The 22,313-nt window shown below is 40.3% G+C and overlaps 1 protein-coding gene across 5 annotated transcripts in view; it reads left to right on the top strand.

Moving 5' to 3' along the window:
* Positions 1 to 1,935: 1,935 nt before the first annotated feature.
* The window catches only part of NRIP1 (nuclear receptor interacting protein 1), a 100,316-nt gene continuing 79,938 nt past the window's right edge, over positions 1,936 to 22,313 (top strand). Inside the window, exon 1 of one of the 5 annotated variants that reach the window (XM_079923182.1) lies at positions 1,936 to 4,359. The gene's annotated coding sequence lies outside the window, so the exon portion shown is untranslated. Of the gene's footprint in view, positions 4,360 to 4,395; positions 4,498 to 5,105; positions 5,237 to 5,274; positions 5,336 to 21,528; positions 21,628 to 22,313 lie in introns of those variants that run through there. The other 4 variants (XM_079923183.1, XM_079923180.1, XM_079923179.1 and 1 more) reach the window with 4 other exon arrangements.

Raw genomic sequence — 22,313 nt, 5'->3', positions numbered from 1 at the left:
TCTCTAAAAATTAATAGGATCATGTTTTACCCAGTTGATTTATTATACAGATGTATGTTTGTGAAATCCTGAAATGTTGTAGTCATTTATGACAGGCTGCTTAATGAGATCTACATGACCCATTTCTACATAAAAGGATAGGATTCCATGTAATATTTACACGTACATATTAAGCTGACATATCATCAAAACTGACAGGTTTTCCTTAGCTTCATTGGGATTTCTTGGCTTTTTGGACACCTTAACTATACTAGACATTTTCTTTCTTGGAGAATGAGAAGGCATCGTCCACATTTGCCTTTCATTAAAGTATCTGCCTTTTCCTTGCACACTTTCAGCTGCTTCTATGCAAACATTTTCGGGTTGTTTTTGTTTTTTGTTTTTAAGATCCAGTTTTCAGGATTCATTTTAGTGAATAAATTGAGTGCCCTGGTTTTGCCAGTCTTTGGCACTCATGCTCCACAGAAAGTAAAAGGGCTCCGATCTCATTAGGGAAAACTGCACAGTAACCTGCAGACAGGGTGTCTAAACATCTTCATCTTAGCTCTTCAGACCTTTCTCGGTACTCAGGGTGCTATAGCACATGCTTACTGCTGCAGCTTCAGACGGGTGACTGCCTCAAACAAAGGCTAGGGTGGATTTTATACTCCCTAAGTAAGTGGGCATGGAAGAACTGGAGAGCAAAACTGTGGGTTTCTATAGCCAGGAAGATGCTTGACAGTAACTAGCATAGAAGTAGTTCTGTGATCTAAGGAAGACTTTTTACAAAAAGTTTATTCAACCCCAAATTTATAGTGTTTTTTAATGCTGTATGGCCAGTTTACATTTACAGTCCACCACCAGAGTTAACAGAAATAAAAGTAATTGTAACCACAGTATGGTTAATGGAGACACAGTACATAAAATGTAAACTTCACTGATTCTCTAATAGGCACAAAAGCCTAGACAGAAGAAAGTGGTCTCTATAACATAGCAGAGCTAAACACCAGTAATCAACACAAAATTATAGACTTCATAAGATTCAGATTTTCATCTTAAGAAAATTTCATTTGACTGTACTATTAAAGATTTCATTTGCCCTCTAGAGAGCTGCATTGCCCCATACGGTAGCCACTAGCTACACATGGCTAGTGTAAAAACCTAGGAGTTTTTACACTAGGAGTAAAAAAACCTAGTGTAAAAAGCACACTGGATTTTGAAAACTTAGTGTGAATGAAAGAATGTAAAATATTTATTGAATATTTTTTATGTTGTGTATACATTGAAATATTTTTGATACATTGAGTTAAATATATTACTAAAATTAATTTTACCTGCTTCTTTGTATTTCTAAAATGTGGCTACTAGAAAATTTAAAAGTACATCTGTAGATCACATTTGTGGCTTGCTTTATATTTTTATTGGACAGTGCTTCTCTAGAGGCTGAGGGACTATAACAGCGTAACTACACTGGAATTCCATCTGTATATATTTCTGTCAGCTGTCATAGTTCATTAGTCACTAGTTCATAGTGTATAAGGTGAGTTCAATACTTCTCAATGTATATTTTTGTTTTCTTCACACCTCACCACTGTTAAACAGTCTTTTCCCTCTCCTGAGAACCTGTTTCCCACTTGGTTACTTGGTAAATTCTAACCGTTTAATAGACAGCTGAAGCATTCTTTTCTCTGTAAAATTTTCTCTGAGCTCCCTTACCCCACACCTGTACCCCAAGTAGAAACAAAGACTTTTCTCGGGAATCATGACAGTATCTTGCCCAATATCTACTGGATATCTACCGTCTACTGTTTGCTGTGCACAGGGATAGGTGCTGGAAGTGTCCATATGTGAACCAGAGGGATACAGACCCTGTGCCCAGAGTGCCTGCGTTTAGAATGGGATATAGATAAGTAAACACCCAGTCACCAACTGGTGTGAAAAATGCTATAACGGGAGAGATTCAGGGAGTACATCATAAGCATGCCTCTCCCAGACTACTTCTTTGTGGTGGATAAACATATTGAGCCTGAACTATACGTATCTGATCCCATAGGAACCTGAGTTCATAAAAATAATTTTGTGTTTAAGTATAAAAGCTCAAGGGCATCGTTTTCACATCACAATCAGTTAAAATGAGAGTTGTCTTCAAAATACAATTACTGCATAGGTATTCTTATATTACATATATGCCCCAGTATCCTTGCAATGACTCTCTTAGCCAGGAAACTGAGGTACTGATTTTTTAAAAACAAAGAACAACAAAATAGCCCCAACACAATTAGAATGATTAAGTAAAAATGAATCCCACGAAAGGTGTGCAACTTACTTAACACTAATGTACTATCAAAAAGAGTTCAGGATTCCAATGACTGGATTTCTGTGGGGTTGAGAAGACAGATGAATAACGAGGTGAGCAGCTTTATTAAGTCATCTAACATACTGCAGTAGACTTTTTAACACTAGTGCTAAAAGGGGCAGGACCAGTATTCGGCTTGTTGTATTAATTGTGTAATCTTACTTACTTGGAGGTTGTTTATCTACCAACCACAATGATCTAAAACCCACCTAAGAAGCAAAAAGAATGCTTTTCAAAGCAACATTTGAGTAGTCCAAATATCTGTCACAAAGTCTATGCACTAAAGTTCATGTGCCTTTCTCCTTGGTAAGCACATCAGTTCCTTACACGGGACCTATTTAGTTTTACTTTAGACTGAATTGTGACAAGTGAGGCTATCTGGATTCTCAGTCTGCACCAGACTAGAAGCTGCCAATCAGAAGAGGAGGAGAATGTTGGAGACAGGCTCGCTGGCAAAAGACAGAAAAGTCAACAGATTGTCAGTTAGGGAAGGGGGAGAGAGAGAGACTACAAAAGGCAGAGATAATCAGTCATAGTATCCTGGAGTCCTTCAGGGCAGCGATTTATGGCTTATACACCTCCTGGGAGCATCCCTAACACCTAGGAAGAAGCCTGATAGAGAACAGGAACTTGATGTATTTGTTAAATCCACTAACACCTACTATAATGAATACTTTAAATAAAATTAACCCTGAATTCTCCAGAAAAAGCCAAACAAACTGCTTAAGAAAACAGAAATATTTATCATACATTTCAGAAAATCTTTAACAACAGTTAAAAACGATTTAAAAAAAAGAAGTTTGACTCCTTAAAGGGCCACGCTCCAATTATGCTGACCATCACTTAACTGGAACAGTTGCTTTGCATCAATCCTGGATATATGTTGCGCTACAGAATAGCTGACTTTACTAAGTTGCCTGAAACAGATTTAAAACGGTGCTACATACAAATAATAAGCTATCATATGAGGTTTAAACTATATAAGATGGCAACAGATTGCACAGTTGAATCACTAGGGTGATGTAAAATAATTGTTCTAAAATGCACTATCACCATGAAGCAAAATCTTCCTACCATGTGCCCAGCACTGTGCTAGGGGCTGGATTATTAAGCATTAATTTGAAAAAATGCTTTCTTTTTTAAGATTGTGAAGGTAACCCCAAACTCTTATTCATGTTTTTAAAGGTTAAATGACATTTTACACGCACAACACAGCCATTACATAACAGGCATAGAATACTTTTTACGACTTGGATAGTTCTTTTTTCTTTTTTTAAGTGCACTAGCAACTCTATTTTCAAATGCTATCGAATTCTTAAGGGTCTGAAAACCTACACGTAAGAATGGAGTGTCTCATCCACTCACTTGTTTTGTGTAATAAGTGTTTGAACACAGGCATGCCATTTCGGAGTTCACAGTGAGGCTACGCTGTACTTTAGCGTTTTCGCAGCAAGCAAAAACAATTTCAGCAACGGTCCTCATTTCCCCTGGTAATTTTTTTTTTTTTTTCTTTTCATGGCGAGTTACTAAATGCTAGATGCTAGAGTCAAAAAGAAACCTGACATCTGCGGAGGTGTTGAGGGGGTGTTAATAGTTCTAGTTAGATGTTTGGGGAGCGTTAAGGACAAGATTTTAAAACAGCAAATACAGGGAGAAGGGGGAAATGATGGTTTCAGATGACTCTCTCCTCCCTCCACTTTCTCTCTTCACCAATCCGTATGCCCCCCAGTTTAGAGGCGGGTTCAGCGAGATCAAGCTGCAGGAAACCGGGAGGCTCCTCGGCGCTGCCGCCCCGGCCTCGTGATGTAATTGTTATTTCTTACTCGGAGCCTGAACCGCGGAGAGCTGCCCGAGAAGTGGCAGCCCGTGCCTTCTGCCTTGTCTTGTAGGGTCAGATTCTTCCCGGAGATGGTGTAGATTCGAGAACTGACTCCGCTGGAGACTTCGCAGTGACAAAGCAGCTGAAGATAAACCCTGCTCGCGGGTCCTCCGCCGTCCGAGGAGCTGAATGGGGCGCTCCTCAGGTCTCCTTCCCAGTTTTCCTCTCGGACTCACTCCGCATTTATCCCTGGCTGCCTCCTACGTGCTGGGCGTGGGGTCAAAGTGACCCGCAGTTAGTGCCCGTGCCCCCCAAGATCAAAGCAAGACACACAGATTACAAGGTGGTGCAAGTTGGGGGTGGGCGAGAAGGAGCCAAGGGGACGCGTGTCGTGGGCGAAATGGGAGGAGGGGGACGCCTAGGGCGCCGGCACCCAGGAGGGGACCCGGGGAGTCCCGGCCCCCAGTCTGTGCCCCCAACACAAGCCTTTGGCCTGTGTCTCGAGATCGGTCCCCCCGGGGCCCCGGGAGGAGCTGTCCGGGCGCCTTCGGCCGTGGCGGCGGCTGGACAGAGCCGGGAGCCGCGGGGGACGGCGCGGGCGCGTGGAGCACCCACCTCTCCCCGCCGCCGCGATCCTCCCGCCGCCTCGGGGCCCCGCAGTCCCCGCCCGGCCGACCGGAGGGCGGGCGAGAAGGAAAACCAGCCAACCGAGGGGGCCCCTCAGCTCCCGCGAGCCTCCGGGACCCGGGCGCCTTCCTCCCGCCCCGGTGACAATGGGAAGGAAGGGGAAAAAAGGGTTAAGAAACTTGGCTGAAGAGCTGAATGGCGTGGAGCGGCGAGGGGAGGGACTGGGCCGCGGCGGACTCAGCGGCGGAGGGAGGAGCGCGGCTGCGGGCGGGCGGCGAGCGAGGCGCTCAAAGTCAGCCTCGCAGACATTGCAGCAGAGCCCCGAACTCGGGAGGCGGCGGCGGCGGCGACGGAGGAGGAGGCGGTGGCCGAGGCGGAGGGACGACCCGGCCCCACGCCCGCACGCCCGCCCGTGGCCTCGCGTCAGCCGCTGCGCTCGGCAGTGCCGGTCGGAGGCAAGAGCTCGCTGGGGCGCCGAGGGAGGACGGGGCGGCGGGGCGCCTTCGCGGAGTGAGCCTGCCGGAGCCCCGGGCTCGGAGCCGCGGCGGCCTCGGGTGAGTGGCGGCCGCGGCTGGGGGGCTCGGAGGAGCGGCCGCCCGCGCCGCCGGAAACGGCCGGGAAGCGCGGCCCGCGGCGGCGTTGGCGTTGGCCGGTAGGGCCTCGGGGGCGTCGGGGCGGCGGGGCCGGCGCCGCGGGCGGCGGGAGCGGACGCAGACGGCGGGGTGGGCTCGGTGGCGGGACGAGATGGTGTCGGGGGGGTGGTTTCCGGGGAAATTCCGCCTCTCCTGCTGGGTCCGAATCTCCCCGGGAACTCGGGGGGCCCGGGCAGCGGGGCCGCCAAGTTGTGGAGTTGGCCCCCGGCTCACTGGCGCGTCCGTGCCAGTCCTGGGCCGGGGGGCGGCCTCCGGGTGGCCCCTGAGCCGGGCCGGGGCGGGGGGGTGCGTGGGCCGGAGTCGCGCCCCGCTCGTCTGTCCCCTCGGCCCCGAGCCCCGGGCGCTTCTCGCCGCGCCGCTCCTGCTGCCCCGGGCGTCCTGGGCGGCGCCGGACGCAGCTCCCCGCCTCTCACTCGGGCGCCTCCCAGCTCTGTGCTCGCGGATCCCGGGCCTGGGAAAGTGGGTAAGAAAGGGGACCGCGCTCCCGACCCCCGGAGGACCCCCGGGTCCAGCCCAGCCCGTCGGTACTTGTCCTTCCCCTCCCGAGGGAGAGGCCTCTTCGACCCGAGGCCTCAACCATCACTTTACCCCTGAGCCAGAAACCGGGCTCACATCTAGGGTGAGCTCCGTGCAGGTCCTGGGAGGCTTCTGGAGGCTTGTTTTTCACTCATATCTGTGTCCTCTAATACTACTAGTGCATGTTGTTGTTTTATGAAGGGTTTGCCTGGAAATATTCTACAAACCGTCATATCCTTTCCAAAGTAGTTTCCAAATTTTAATCAAGAGTTGGTGTTCAGTCTGAAGGAACAAAGGAATCAACTGTGTCTTAGAGGCGAACAAGCTGGGAGTCTGTGACACATGTTGATCTCTGAAGCATTACAGGAGTTTCTACCTTCTATCTCGTTAGGGATGGCAATTGGGTTTTGAAGATAGTAGAAGAACAGAATGATAAGTAGTTTTGCGTTTTAAATTTTTTAATAAAGCATTTTTATTTCGGAAAAGAATTAAGACGTTCTTAGCCACAAGGATTTTTCACTCAGTTGGTGGAACTGAGTTGGAGTTTGTCTCCGGTAATGTAAACGATTAAATGTGAGATTGTGCGGGAAAACTGTTTCTAGAGGAAGAGAGACCATCCATAGGTGTTCAAAGTGAAAATGGTTGTCCGTTTATAGATGATGATTGCTGTTTACATTTGGGGGGGGGTGGAGAGTGGTATTTGTGAAGCAAAGAGCTTTGGTAGTTCATTCTTTAAAGTTATGAATTGCATTGAACCTGCTTGTTAGTGAATCATGGGTTTAGCAAGTGGGTGGCATCTTCCTGATGTGATTATTCAATGTTTAATCACTAGTTTGGCACCTTTGTTGAAGAGACACTGAAATAAGTGGACTTTTTAAACAAATGCTGCTTCATCTGCCTGGCACCTAAGTGTGGGTTGCTACCTGGAGTATTTTGAAGTGCTTTTCAGTTTCGAAGTAAGTTGCTCTGGTTTTGCCCAGCAGTTTGGTAATGTGGTTTGAGTTTAGCTGGTTCAGAGAGTAGTGGCTTCATCATCAGTGCTAACTTTTTTCTGCCTGGAATTAGTTCCTAGAGACAAAGAAGTTTCAGTCAATGGAGCAAGCCCCTATCCTGCAGGCTGTAGGATTGTTACTTTAGCCTGTTTCGTACACTCCGGTGGGGAAAGACCTCTTTGCATACTTAGCCCTGAAAGTGCCCTAGGAGCATGAGGAAAATACGTATTAAAAACAAACAAAAAAGAGGAATACTCATTGTTGGTTTTACTCCAGTGCGCTCTCTACAGTGCCTTTGAGGTAGTTGAAAACCAGTTTTAATGTCTGGACCCATTTCCTGAATGTGTCTCTAAACTTTTACTAATTTAACACCCTAAAATATTGTAAGGTTGCAATAAAAAGGTGTCTGTAAAAGAGGCTAAAGGCTCCTCTGACTCTTGCAGTTTTTTAAGAGCAAAACATCATGATAAAAAAAATAACCTATACCACCACCTAGAGTCTTGTTTGTTAGTTTATTGCTCCTGAAGTTTGCTTAAATTGACATGTCTCTTGTGGTTCCGATATAGCCAGAGAATTATTGAGAAATGCTAGCTTTCAAAACGCATTCCAAGAGAACAGTTATTTGTGTAATAAATAGCAAGTGCCAATTTAAATTATCCATGCTACCTTTACAGTGGAAAATTATGACATGTTGAGTGGGCTATTCGCCAAAAGATATTAATTCAAAAGAGTCTAAGACAAGAAATTTGCTGCTTGTGCTCTAGGTAGCTGTCACTGCTTAAAGACTCTAATTCAAAAGAATTTGAAACAAGAAAGTTTCTGCTTGTGCTCCAGGTAGCTCTCATTGCTTAAAGATTCTCTGCATGGTTACCAGAGATTCAAGAAATCTTACAAATTAAATACCATTAGGACTTTTTGAGGTCCAGGTAAAACAAAAGCAATGATCAAATAAAAATATAAGGGAGCATTACAAGTTCAGAAATGCTGGCCACTTTAAAGGTAAGAGAGAATGTAGGCTGTAGTAGAGTTGTGGTTCAGAGATGTGAAAAGTAAAATCAACATTAAATAAAGTGGTAATCTGTCTTGCTAGTAGCTTAAACACGGTAAAACAATCTGTTAAATGGGAGACCTTAGGAAGGCAGCTCTGTTGCCATGTGGTTTAGCACATTGTCCGGGTAGGAAGTAACATTCCTTCTTTAAGCAGTGTAACTGGAGACAAAGATGCCTCCAAGATCTTTAATTAAATACCAGTTGAACAGAGAGAACTAGAGCACTGTATTAATTCTGTCAAACATCACTATTTTAGAACATTGAGGACAACTAAAAAATGAATTAACTCATCTGAAAGCAGAGTTTTATGGAAGGTGACAGGTGAGGCAAAATATGTCAATCTAATGGCACAAATAGGGAGATAAGGAGATATGTCATTCTTGGCTTTCTAGAAAGATGAGAAGGAAGAAGGTTATTATTAATTGTACAGATTCCATTGCAAACCAGTACTAGAAGACAGTGGCATAGAAGTAATTTTACATCAGAGTGGCTTAGGATATATGATGTTAAAGGGATTAGGTTTTCAGTTTTAAAATTTTACGATTGTAAGAAACTTAACAGGTCATTTTTAAGTGTTTTGAAAAAGCAATGATAGCTTTGTGTATAAGGTTAAAAAAAATAATTCTGCCCCAAATAAGTTCAAAACAGCTAATTTTTATCAAGAGAAAATTGTTCACTTTAAATTGTGATAGGTTTAGTTTTGCTTTTCAAACTTTAGATTGCCGGATACAGTCAGGTTTTAAAGTGTAGGTGAACAGAGAAGAGGCATTCCAGTTTGTTTGTCTATACCCCACCTCTCTCTCTCCTTATTGCTCTCTTGCTGTCTTGTCCCCTTTTCTAAAATAAGTAGCTTCTACATCTGTGGATGTTTTCTTCCATGAAAGCTGCCTTCATTTGTAGCTTCCCTTCTTGGCTGTGCTGGGATGAAGGTTCTTTACTCTTAAGCTTTTTCCATATGCCCCTTCACGTGGCTACACACAGTGAGGGTGGGTTTTGTTTTGGTTGGTTTCATAGTGATTTACTGTTAACATGGATGAAGACTAGAGAAAAAAGCATTTACTGTTCTAACAAAACCCTTTGTACCCGTCTTCCAACTAGAGAAATGTTTTTATGAAAAGCAACTTTTGATTACTATTGAAAAGTCAAAGAACACTCTGAACAGAATATGGGGCAGGGAGGGGTGGGGGGCTTTCAGGATAATGAGTTTGAATCTGAGAATTAAATTGTTCAAGATGCATTTCCTTAAGTTGCAGTTTTTTGAGGGGACTGTCTTGGGGGAAAATGAGCAAACTCATTCTGTAATATTTAGATTAACACAACAATTAGGGAAATATGACACCAGGATGGTCGCTAAGACTTGAGAAGGTAAAAATCAAGCGTGTCAGATGGTGAAGCAGGCCAATGGAATGGAACTGAGGGTTATATCCAGGGGTTGGAATGAATAAAAAGTAAATGGAGGAGAGAGATCTTGTTTCCATATCCTGGTTGCATCTGGTGCTGAAGCAGGGACATGAATTGCTGATGGTAATGGAGTTCCTTTTATGAGGTCATCAATATTATAAAAATAGTGGTGGTTTGAGGGGGAGAAATGACAGGTTCCCCACTTGTGCATGTGTACACTGTTTTTGAATGTCTCTTAAATATATCTAAACTGGAAGGTCAAAATTGGGTACCAGCATAGAACCAGGAGTTAGGGAGTAATAGTTTATTTGGAAGGAAATGAATTAAAAATAGACCACCTTTTCTTTATTCTTTTGAGATGTGGTGTTTTCCAAGGGTCTTATCGAACATGGAAAACAGAGTGCTGAGGTTTGGGTGGTGAACTGGAGAACTCTTTCATAAGATTTCTCATAAAGATAACTTCATGTAAATAACCCCAGAAAGAATGCTTTCTTTAAGCACATTACCTTGTGATTCAAGGGTAGGGGGAAAATTGGGACCAAAGAGACCTCTGAAATCTTAGCAGGGTTTTTTTGCAAACTGTAATACAGATACCCATCTGTTGTTTTTTGTTCCTTGAAATTTAATGTTCAAATTGAATATTTAGGATTCTAAAAATTAGAGTTTATTTACAATAGAAATTTCCTATTGTTTTGCTACAGGTATGAAGAGTAATTTTAATTTTTCATAATAAGTATAGGTATTGAGATAAGTAGGATGATATACTAATTGTTGTCACTGTTATATTACATACTCTGCATTATGAACCTTAAAATTCAAATTGATCCCTACACTACCTTGCAAATACTACAAATAAAACATGGCATTTTAAGATATCATTACACCTGAAACATAATTTTTCTTAAATTCATGAAACATTGAGAACAAGAATGAGGAAAAAGTAAAGATGATACAGTTTACCATTGTTATTAGGATTTTGTTAAAATTAGCACCTTGAACCAAGCTAGAGATAACATTTAGCCTAGAACTCTAGGAGTAATATAATGAGAAGCGGATTTGAAGAATTTAGAAGACGGGCAACTCAGAAATGTAGAAAAAAATTACTCTTTGAACTTATGGAAAAAAAGGACTCCACTGTATTTACTTAGTAGTACTAAGATTTTTTTTAAAGCTAAACAAGATAGTTATTGAAGATAATGTATGGATAATTACCTGTTAAAGAAATTATAATTTATATGTTTTTTGATTGAAATAAATTCAAGAAGACCTCCAGAATATGTTGAAACTTTTTCTAGGAAGGTGCTTGTGACATCCATCCATCCTCCCCACCTCCCTCCCTCCCCACCTCCCTCCCTCCCCACCTCCCTCCCCACCTCCCTCCCTCCTTTTCATTCTTCTTTCCTTCCTCTTTCAATAAATAGTGCGGGGGTTAAAAAAAAGGGCATTTTGTTAAAACTTGGAAATGGACTTGCTTCTCTGACAGGGTTAATAGTTGTGTTTGAAATTCAAAGCTAGCATGGTTCACTGTCCCCAGTTTTTTAACTTGGTACACCTCGGGGAGTAAAAACTCTAAAAAGCTCTAAACCCATCTTCCCTCTTTAACTTTGTGTCATTCAGCAAAAATATCTTTAAGGATGGAAGAGACCCTTATTTGCCTTAAATTCCAGGTCACTGTGTGACTAAGCCTAGAGTTTCAAGAAATTAAACTAGAAGCTCGCTGGGAATTTGAGTCATCAGCTTAAGATCCCACTGGGACCAGGACAGCTCTGATTGACCTGATGTTGGTGTTTATTCAGAGCTTTGGTGGAAAGGAGTCTCTCAGCCTTGGACTTCTAATTAAGAAAGTCGTTTTTCAGTCTCCTGTTAAATGATAGGGCTACTCCTTGTTTTCAGATCTGTAATTTGCTGATGGATTGAGGATAGCTCAGGAGCTAAGGAGTTTGGAACTTGTGGGGTTTTTTGCAGTCTGCTTTGATTATTTTACTTCTACCTCCTTTACCAGCTATGTGAGGGTACTAGGTAAAAGTAAGGTGATTAGCTTTAGGTAAGAGAGAAGCTAAGCCATGTAGCGGCTAAGCTAGCTTCTTGTAGTTGTGTGCTTTCAATTGTTGAATTTGCCTGTATTGTACATAACATGTGAACATGTTAAATATGTTACTGCGTTAAAAAAAGATGATAATTTAGCATTGCAATAGTAAGAAAGGAAATTATGTTTATAAACAATCTTAGAATTAGAATATTACTATAATTGTGGAGATTTAATGACATAATGTGGTTAAGAGAGCCTGACATATAGCAGAACGCAATCAAAGTTTGAGGATTAGAAGTTTAAAAGAGACTTCTGTCTTAAGGAATTTACCTAGAAATAGAGAGATATGAAATGTTTAAGGGATTATAGCTGGTTTTTAAAAAGCATACTTTTTAAGCATTCTTTTTTGATTCCCGAATTTATGAATTTATAGTAATCTACAATAGAGTGGTAGATTTATACCCTGGAAAAGAAACAAATTAAGGGAAGGAAGGAGGACAGAAGAAGGTGGAGAACAGCAAGAAAAAGTATTTGAAAACATGTGAAACACTTACAAATGAGATATAAGAAATACCCTCAAAATGAAACTAATCACAATTGCAGTTTTTCCCCTAAAGGGAATATTTACACAATGGGTCATATAGGCTCAGGTCTGATTTTTGAAAAGCATATTTTAAAAAAGTGTTTCTGTTTTGTTATTCCACACATATTTTTCTAGCTTAGGTTCTGCTACTAAATCAATGTATGATACTGATGAAAGGAAAGGCCTTTTATGTCTCTGGGCAGCATGTGTAGAATCTGTAGAACAGGGAGGTTAGATTTCATTTCTAAATTCTGAAATTCTGACTATATCAATATATGCTGCTGTTGACAGTAAACAGTAAAGATTTCAAGGTTATAGTTTTGAAAGGAGTAGAGATGATGGGTCAAAACTTGAAATGTAAAAAGGTTATTTAGTTACCTGTCTTTTGCCTTTTCCTTTTTTATTGCGGGGAGGAGTAGGGAAAGGAAGAGGATTTGGGGATACCTGCTTTGTGCCAGACATGGTGCTGGCTGCTTTACAGTTCCCCTGTGACATATAGGTATCATTTTCTCTACTTTACATAGACCTGGTCAGAGAGATGCCTGAGTAACTTGCCTGAGGTCACACAGCTAATTTCATTGATGATAATTTGCTTTTCCATGAGAACATGCCATCTTTTGAAGAGAAAACCAGTCTCTCTCTGATTTTTAGAAAATGATTTAAAAAAAAAAAACAAACCCTGCTCCCAACCTGAGAGCCGCAGGACTCAAGCAGCATTCACCCAGCCTGGCTTCTCAAAGATCAGTTCCCACTGGGAAGGCACCCTGTTTCCAAGCGATGTTTCTGCTGCAGTTGCTGTGAGTTCTCAGAGAGCTGATGTCCTGCTCCTGCGCTTGCATAAGGAAGATGTAGTCACCAAGGGCAGCCATGAAGGCTCCTAGCTCCTGTGAAGTGGACCTCAGAATTGCTACAGTGTTCTTTGAGGCAGAGAAAGCAACTGTGTTTCTTGATATAATTCATTTAAAAAGCTTGTCATGGTCTTAATCCAAGTGTTCCCAAGGCAAATTATGTTTGTGCACTTCAAGGAGCAGTTGTAGCAAATTCAGAGCCATAGCTTTTCCTGGTTGAAAAGTTAAATCTCTTGACTGTTACGGTTCTTAACATGATTTCTATTTTTATTGTCCTATGTTCACCCCCAGTAATTTTATTTTAAAGACTGTGCTATGCTAATGAACTAGTCTCTGTAATACGAAGAGGAAATTGACAGTGCATTTGTGAATTTATCAGAAGGATGCAGAAATCAAGAGATGAGGAGTATTTGGCTTCATTTTGGGAGTAGACCATGGTCAGGAAAGAAATTTTGGAGTTAGGGAGGTTTGCAGCACATCATGTATTTTAAAGTACACATCAGGCATATTCTTTTATTGTTGGAGCGTGAGAACTGGAGTTATAAACCTCTCCACCTCTTTTTACTTTCCTCATTTAAAATTTATGGAACTTTGAACCAAAAGACTCAAGCTGAGTAGTTCCTTCTACACTAAAAGGTAGTCAGGTTGAAACCGTATTGGAGACACAAGGATGAGTAATAATGCTCATATACATAGTATTTTCTAGTGTGCTTTGGATTTTGAAATGCCAAATAAATGTTGGATAAACAAAAGGGTTTGTATAAAAGCTGCAAAGGAACATTCTTTTATTAAGAAACTATATTGTATCTGGCCAAATAAGAGAGAAACTGTGTAAGTGAACAATCTGGGTAAAAAAATTTTTCTGGAGTTCAGATATGTATGTATATTATTTCCCTAACACATCCATGCCTTTTAAAAAAGTTAATTGAAATAGACTGAATCTGCATGAGGTCAAGGATTGAAGATGGAAGGTGTTTATTATTCACCACCTGGTTCTTTCCCTATATCTGGATGTTTGGTATTATTGAGGCAGAACTCAAAGCAATGCATTGTTCAGTCTGTTAGTAAAATGCTACTCTTACCTGTCTTGGTAATCCTTGACTGACCTGAATCAACGTTATGTTTTCTTCTGTTTTTGTTTTTTTTTCTGCTTCTTCTTTTGCTTGGGCTTTCACAAACTGAAGTACTTTCATAGAATCCTTAGATATCAGGTTGGAAGGAAATTTGATAGAAGCTATGGAATTTCTGGGTTTAAGTGTGCTTGTTTTAGAGGTACCTTGTCCTACTTCCTCATTTTCAAACAAGTCGGTGTATAGAGGCATCTTACTTAGCAGAAGAGCACATAGGATAGGTAGTTGGTGTGGACTGTGAATCAAATAGTGATAAGTGCTACTATTTCACTTACACACCTTTTTCTTTTCTCTTGATCCTCCTCTATTTTTGTTTCCTTTTTCCCCTGTTTTCCCTTTTGTTCTCTTAATTTCTCACTTGTTCTTTTCTTTTTAACGGCTAGGTATCCGTGTGACACAGTAGGGTACATGATTGCTCATCTTCCAACATTTTTGACATTGTTGTTAATTTAAAATTTCCAAAACATTTTTTGTCTGCATCTTACGGAGGAGGACACACTGAGCACCTAAGAATTTAAAACCAACAAGCTGGCAACTGGCTAAACCCAGGGTGAGAAATCAAGTCTTGATTTATTTCACACTCTTTTGTGTGTTTGTTTATTTTTGCTAAAGCAATCTCAGAAAGAGGGGCTTTCTGTACCAGGTGTTAAGGAATAGTTAATAACCTTTGGTGATGGGTCCAGCAGTATACTAAAGCTAAGTTAACCCCAAGGGAGGACCTCTGATAATCAGGACTGGGTCTTAAGGAGGGAGTGAGCCGGACCGACCGTATCCTTGTTTTTTTTTTTTTTTTTGTGGTACGCGGGCCTCTCACTGTTGTGGCCTCCCCTGTTGCGAGCACAGGCTCTGGACGCGCAGGCTCAGCGGCCATGGCTCACGGGCCCAGCCGCTCCGCGGCATGTGGGATCTTCCCGGACCGGGGCACAAACCCGTGTCCCCTGCATCGGCAGGCGGACTCTCCACCACTGCGCCACCAGGGAAGCCCTCAGCCTTGTTTTTTGTAGCCTGTTTCCTTCTCATGCTATTAAAATATGGTGTTCAGGACAGTCTTGTGATTTATTTGATAGTCTAGAACTTGGGGTGTGTTTTCTAGGGTGAGAATTTAAGAAGAGAAGCTTTACAGTACAGGTGCGCATCTGTTCATGCATTAGCTTTGTCTCTACGTGTCATATACATTTTTGAGTTCTATTTAAAATTCAGTAGGGAAACTTTTGTCGATTAACAGAGCCAGGTGACTTTAGTTGACTAGTGTGACCAGAACGATCACAGGCCAGCTGCGCTTACTACCGAAGAGTAATATTCTAAAACCATTAGTGGAGGTGGTTGGGTCTGTTGGTTCAGTTGGGAACATAATACAAAGGTTATGGGCCCCACTCTGTATTCTCCTTTGAGAAGGTAGCATATCGGATGCGAGGGCACTGTGTAGACCAGGGGTGATCAGTGCCCTGAACCAAGTGCACCGAGGTCCACCCCTCTAGAAAGAGAGCAAGAGAGAAGAAACCTAATGGTAGCCGTTGATGTGGGCCACAGACTGACCACATTCCTCACCTTGGTGAAGCAAATTGGAAAGGAATATTCTCACTCATGGGACAGTGGACAAGAGAGTGTAGGTGCTCAGTACAGTCTCCAAACCTCTAACAAGATCATATTTGTCTCTCACAATTCCTTGTACCCCTGATTGTGATAGTCTCACACTTGTTTAATGTCTGTCCTCCTCAAGAGAGGGTAAGTTCCATGAATAGGAGCTTATTCATCAGTGTATTGTTGGTGCTGTAGATGCCTGGCATACAGAAGGTTGTTAAAACATTTGTTGAATTGAACTCTACCAATCCCAACTATTGGTGAAATCTGGCTTTTTTGGGGGGTTAGGAATGGGGCCTTTGTGTATTTATACATTAAAAACTGCTAAATATTATGACTAACTTATGCATAATAGCTGCTGTTCTACATTTTTTCTTTGGTCTATTTAAATTAGAACGTCTATAAGAAATAATATTTCTTCCTTGAAATTTATCATCTTCTTTCCAGGCATATTTATTATGAAGGAAAAAGTGAAACTAACTGTTGGTGACATTATAATTACTTGACATTGTTCTGTAATACTAAGTTTCTTCAAAAATACACAATTTAGGGCTTCCCTGGTGGCGCAGTGGTTGAGAGTCCGCCTGCCGATGCAGGGGACACGGGTTCGTGCCCCGGTCCGGGAGGATCCCACATGCCGCGGAGCGGCTGGGCCCGTGAGCCATGGCCGCTGAGCCTGCGCATCTGGAGCCTGTGCTCCGCAACGGGAGAGGCCACAACAGTGAGAGGCCCGCGTACCGCAAAAAAAATAAAAAGTAAAAAATAAAATACACAATTTATAACATATTAGAATGCATGTTCAGAGAAATTTGGGGGGGGCAACATTTAATTTTTTTAAAGAAATGAAACAATATTTCTAGAGCCTTATGGGCAATTTCCTTGGCCTTACTTGCAGTAGTTATAAGGATCCACCAGCTCAGCACATTTAATTGCATTGAATTTGACTGCTTGGGACACTGGAGGCATCTCAGAATCTCATGTTTAGCATTAATTTTGGCGTTCAGTAATCTTAAAAGTTAGAATCAGGAAGGACTTGATGATTCAAAACCTAGTAAATTATAGACCTTAAGTAGTATATGAAGCCCTTTTGTTATTTTTTAAAATTAGGATTTGCTCTTCACTAGAGGTGAATTTTCTGACTGTTAGAGCATTATCACGTTCAACTTGATTAATAATGCTAAGTTGGAAAAGAAAATTATTTTAAAATAGAGCTCAGAAATTTATAGACCAGCAATTAATTTTCAAATGCTAAAGAAAATGTGTAGATTATCTGGGACATACATATACAGCACTGAGATTTAACAGATGCTCTTAAAATGACTTTAACCCAGTTTCTTGCTTGTGAAGACAAAAGTTTTTACTAAACTTTATGCATGCTTAGAAATAGATGCTTTTTGTAAACAGAAAAAACACCTCTCAGGGCTCACATATTTTTCTATTCACAAGTAAATAGCTGTGAATCACATAAATCATAGTAAAAGAAGATATACAGGCTAATGGACTACTGTCCAAAGTAAAAGAGTAGAAAAATGAGCACATTCACTATTAATGTGGTATATTCTACTTTGTGTTTGCATCAGCGCTGAGCTGCTCTTTCCTCTCAGTTGTTCCTTTGTGTCAGTCAATATGTTGTAGAGTATGTGGATTCTATGCACTAGTATAACTTTCCCACTGTTAAATTCCTCAGTGTCTGAGACCCAAACTTAATTTCTATTTTTATGAGCTGACTCTTGTAATTAAGGCATGATATCTCATTTAAATTAACAATATCATGGACAAGAAAGTCCTACCGTATGGCATAGGGAACTATATTCAATGTCCTGGGATAAACCATAATGGAAAAGAATATAAAAAAGAAAGTGTGTGTGTGTGTATATGTGTGTGTGTGTGTGTGTGTGTGTGTGTGTGTGTGTGTGTGTGTAAAAAAAACATATCCTTTGCAGGAAAAAAAGGTGACTGACACTCTGAATCATTAGTTTGCTGCTAGTTGTTCTTGCTGTCAGTGTTTGTTTTCCCTTTGACTGCTCATCCACCTGTGTTATGTTTCATATTGTAAATTCTTGTGTATATTCCTTCTGATGATGCCAAGAAAGTACCATTCTAATAACATAAGCACATTCACTTTGAGTTTTACTTTTGTACACATTCTACTTTTATCCCTTAAAAAGTAGTAAATTCTGTCATTGAAGTTGTTCATCACTGTTTCTTTTGAAAATTGCTATATGTTCCACTTAATGGCATATTATCTTAACCTGTAAGGTTCCAGGTTGCTAAAGGCAAAAATGACGGTATTGGTTAATACTGAAAGTAGATAAAAATGGGTCTTTGGGCAGTCAATAAGAGGATAAAATTAAAATCTGACTTTAAATCTTTCAAAAATCTGAAATTAATATGCATTTCCTCACATGAATCACAGGTAGAAATCCAGATTTTGTTTGATGTTATTAATGTTTGTTTTCACGTGTCATAGTGAGAGTGGTAAAACAGTTTTTTCTAGTTGTATGAAGTAAGTGGAAAGGGGAATAGCACTTATTACTATATACTAAAACTAAAATTCCCCTGTGATGATAGCATGTTAGTTTGGACTATGTTTGATTTTACTTTACAGTGAATTTTAAACTTTTTTGATTTTATTTTTTGGGATTCTGGTAAATGTTGAAGAGCAATCAATTTACATATAGGTGTAAAAAAGGTATTTTTAAAGATAACCAACTTTTTCCATTTGAGGATAAGTAGCAAGTTGTAGTTGCTTTCTGTAGCTTCAGTCATTTGTTCTATTGAATACTTAAATGAAGTATCAGTGAAGAAAGAAATTTGTACTTGCACCTGTTGCCTTGGGAGTGTTGCAGAATTTAGCAGTTCTCAGATGGCCATTGTTCCTTTTAAAAAGAAGAAAAGTCATGAGCAGATAGAAAATTTTGGTGTGGGGAGGAAAGGAAATATTACCTCAAAACTCTGTGGACGTGCTCATTTGTTTTGCTTTAGGCCTATTTGTGTAGTAGTGAATTTTAGTGGGTGGTGAAAAGTAATAATGTGTTGAAAATACTAGTATCCTTAACACACTCCTGGGTGGTTTGACTATAAATCAGAGACACGATGGAGAATAAAGGATCAGAGCTAGAGATTAGATAGGTTTCAGCGTGGTTCAACTGAAGCTGTGAAATGGGTGAGTCATTTAATGTTTTCTGGCCTCAGTTTGTAAAATAAGGGGGTGAACAAGAATGATCATGTGGTTCTTCTAGACTATCAGAATCAGTATCACTTCAAAAGTGAGGTTTTACTGTCACATGCATGGAGTAACAGGGTGCATAGAACTAAGGGCTGTGAGGATGTCCCTCATGATTTTTTGAGCTTGGCATTTAATATTTTACAGCAAAGTTTTTAGTTTAACATAATTGAACTTGTACTAGATAGGGTTAATAGGTTAGAACAAAAGGTCAAAGCATAAGGCATTAGGCTTAATTAAGGGAGAGCAGGAGTGGCAGGGAGTGTGTGACAGCTAAATGGGTTTCCCACAGACTGTCGGTTCCCGTGCAACCATGCCTCAACTTAAGAGGGTTATTTTGTGCAAAGGGCAGCAGTGATTAGCAGTTTGACATGCCAGACACTTCTGGCCAATCCCATCTGTTTTAGAGGTTAAAAAAGCACACCTTTATGAGCTGATGGATTGATTTGTGTGCCCGTCTGGTAAAGATTAGAAGTCCAAGGCCAATGCAGTAAATGTCAGTTATAGAATATTGTACTTTCTTCGTTGGCTCATTGTTTTTTAACCGTCAACTGTTTTATAATGGGGGATAACTGCTGTTTATGGAGTCGAGTGCAAGATGGGTGGGGGAACAGGTGAGAGAGGAAGAAAAATATTTCCTAGATGGAACTGTCAGTTAACATATTCCATAGCAAGCGTTTCAAATGGAGATATGGACTCCTCTAGATACACTTCATCTTATGGAGTGTTTTTAGTCTGTTCCTTACAGGTTGAGTCATATTGTTCTTTTCTGAGTGTTATCTGAGCAACCTGTCAGTCCAGGATTTAATTTTACTTTGAGAATTGATAAGTTTCTTTATTTAGGTACCTCTTTTTTGGACAAGATAGATCATTTATCTCTGTACCACTGTATATATTTAAACAGTGTGTAATATTTAGTTCATTGACTTCCTAGGGAGAGGTAAGGAAAAGAAAAGAGAAAATGGAAAGAGGAGCACACACATGCATACTTGCTATGTGGGCAGGATTTACTATGCTCACCTGAGGCTGATGCATGCTGTTAAAATGAAGTGTGTCAGAACCTAAGCTTGGACTTTTTTCTTCAACTTTGAGAGCTGTAAGAGTGATGCCATTAATATAGTTCATTTTCAGTTCACGGTTGTAGCTCATTTAAAGACACACAAAGGCTAGACTGTGATTATAAAAATTGGTTTTAACATATTCTAATATCCAAGGAAAGGATAATTTATGTGTATGAAATAGAACTTTAGATAAATATTGTGATCATAATCAATGAGCTTTAGGAACATAAAGCATTCAGTCTTTTGGATGGACAGAGGGAAGTGTTTGAGAAATAACAAAAGTTATATTTATCAGAAAATTACCATGAGCCTGAGATCTGAAATCAGATAAAAATGTGACCAAGAACACTGGAAGCAATATTAGAGGAGGCTGGTTGGCCCCAGTGCTTTTATCCTTGTCAAGATATGTGAACCATGAATTGCTTGTTACATAGTTATACAGATTATCTATATCATGTTAAAGCCTGAATTACTTCTTATAGAAAGGATTAAAATATCTAAAGAAGGTATGGTCACTGAAAGTTATATGTGGATCGTAATAGTAACTAGTACTTTTTAAAATACATGTATACATTTATTTTGCTACTAAGGTATTCCAAAGTGAATTGGCTTAACATATAGAGAGAAATTGAGATTTTATTTTATTTCTCATTTAAACCGGACAAAGTGGCATCAGGGTGTTGGAGTTTGTTTAAGAATATAGTACTTGAATATATTTTCATCCTTGTGTTCTTTGTGGAGTATCATCAATTGAAATGATTGGGATCTAATACAGATTTACATGAAAAGAGTCTTGCCCTTCTAGGTAGGGAGAGAAGGTGAAGAAGCATAAATTTTATAATATCATTGCTGCTTTTTCACTAAATCATTTTTAAATTGCAAAAGTTTGGCTTGAGCAGTATCGAAATGCTTTGGTAGTACATTAAATGTGGGAGATTTATCTAATTTAATGGACAGAAACTTCTTAAATGAATCTCCTGGTGATGTTATATTAAACCGAAAAAAATATTTGAGGCTCTACATTTGTACTAATATTACAGACATTTTTAAAGGTCTCTAGATCCTAACATTTAGTTTCCTTCTCTTTTCTCCAGTAAATTCAAGTGCCAATAACATCTAGTTTGTGTTAGAATTTTACTAAAGGGAAATATTTTGTAGGATTAACTTGTTTTTGTGTGTTATGATATATTCTGAGGTTTTGAGGAATACACATTGTCCCTCGTAATTTATGGTAGTCAGTTTCTGTCAGTCAGTTGTATTTCTTTACTTTTACTAATGTGGTATTACTGGCTTTGAGACGTAAAAGTCTGCTCCTCTAAGCAAATTAGTTGAGTATTTGCTTAGGTTATGAAAAATGAAAGCAGAAATGCTTAGTATACTTAACATCCTGTGTTTGCAGTTCTTGTCCTAAAAATTGTTACAGCTTTATAACCTGAATTTTAGTTGTTAGAAATTTTTATGAAACAATGGAAAAAGTAATAGCCCTACTTCATATTTTGATTTTAAATGCTGTTAAGGCATAGAATTGCCCTTTGCCTCTGTTCAGGGAGATTGATTTTAATAAGAAAACCATAATATATGGTGGACTTACCAAGTACATATTCTTATTATATTTTATATGTATGTTTATAAAATCAGTGTGTATATGTATGATATATTTCAGATAGAGATGTTAGAGATGGCTGCACCTGTTGATTGCATTAAGCTTTGGGTGTCTCCTGATGAGGGAGGGAGAAGGTCTACTCCACTGCCCAAGTGCATCATTCCTCCTCCTTGGTAAATTGCACACATTTTACTTTTTTGTATTCTGTGACCTTGCAGTCAGTGACTTCAGCCCAGAATAGTTTCAAAGTCATGTAAATGAATGCAATTAAGGTATTGCTTATCATCTTACATAGTTCAGATGGAGCTTTATTGGATCGAGAGGTTTGTTTGCTTTATGAGGAAGGTCAAAGTAAGGTTAAATTTTATTACATAAAATGATTTGGTAATGTTTTTATTTGGTTGCTGAAAAAGTAGTGTCCTAATAGGAAATGATAAGGCTTTTTTTTTTTTTTAATCACTACTAGGTCTCTTCAGGGTTTGTTTGTTTGTTTTTTCTATTTTAAGGCAATGCCAGCTGTCTACTAGTAAAATTCTAGGAATATTCTGCCTTAGTTATCATTCTAGGTATTTTTGACTTACACATATAAGTGACATTCCCAGCTGCTGATGGAGGGTAGCTTAGGAGCTGCTGATGGTGTGCGTAGAGGGTTTGTGTTAACGTCCAGTTACCGTGCCAATTGGTGCAGGACCTCAGACAGCAGGGCTAGAATCCCAATTCACCTGGGCAGAAAGGAGCCCTGCCACCAGCCGGCTGATTGTAGGGGTTGGGAGAGTATTGACATAGATACCAGGAGAGTCTTGCTAATGAAGAACAGAGCGAAAGAAGGGAGACGGAGAGGGAGCGAGAATGAGAATTG

This window comes from Stenella coeruleoalba, assembly GCF_951394435.1.
Source record: "Stenella coeruleoalba genome assembly, chromosome: 5".
Taxonomy (NCBI): Eukaryota; Metazoa; Chordata; class Mammalia; order Artiodactyla; family Delphinidae; genus Stenella; species Stenella coeruleoalba.
The sequence above is the reverse complement of the archived record's forward strand: the minus strand, read 5'-3'. Positions and strand labels throughout refer to the sequence as shown.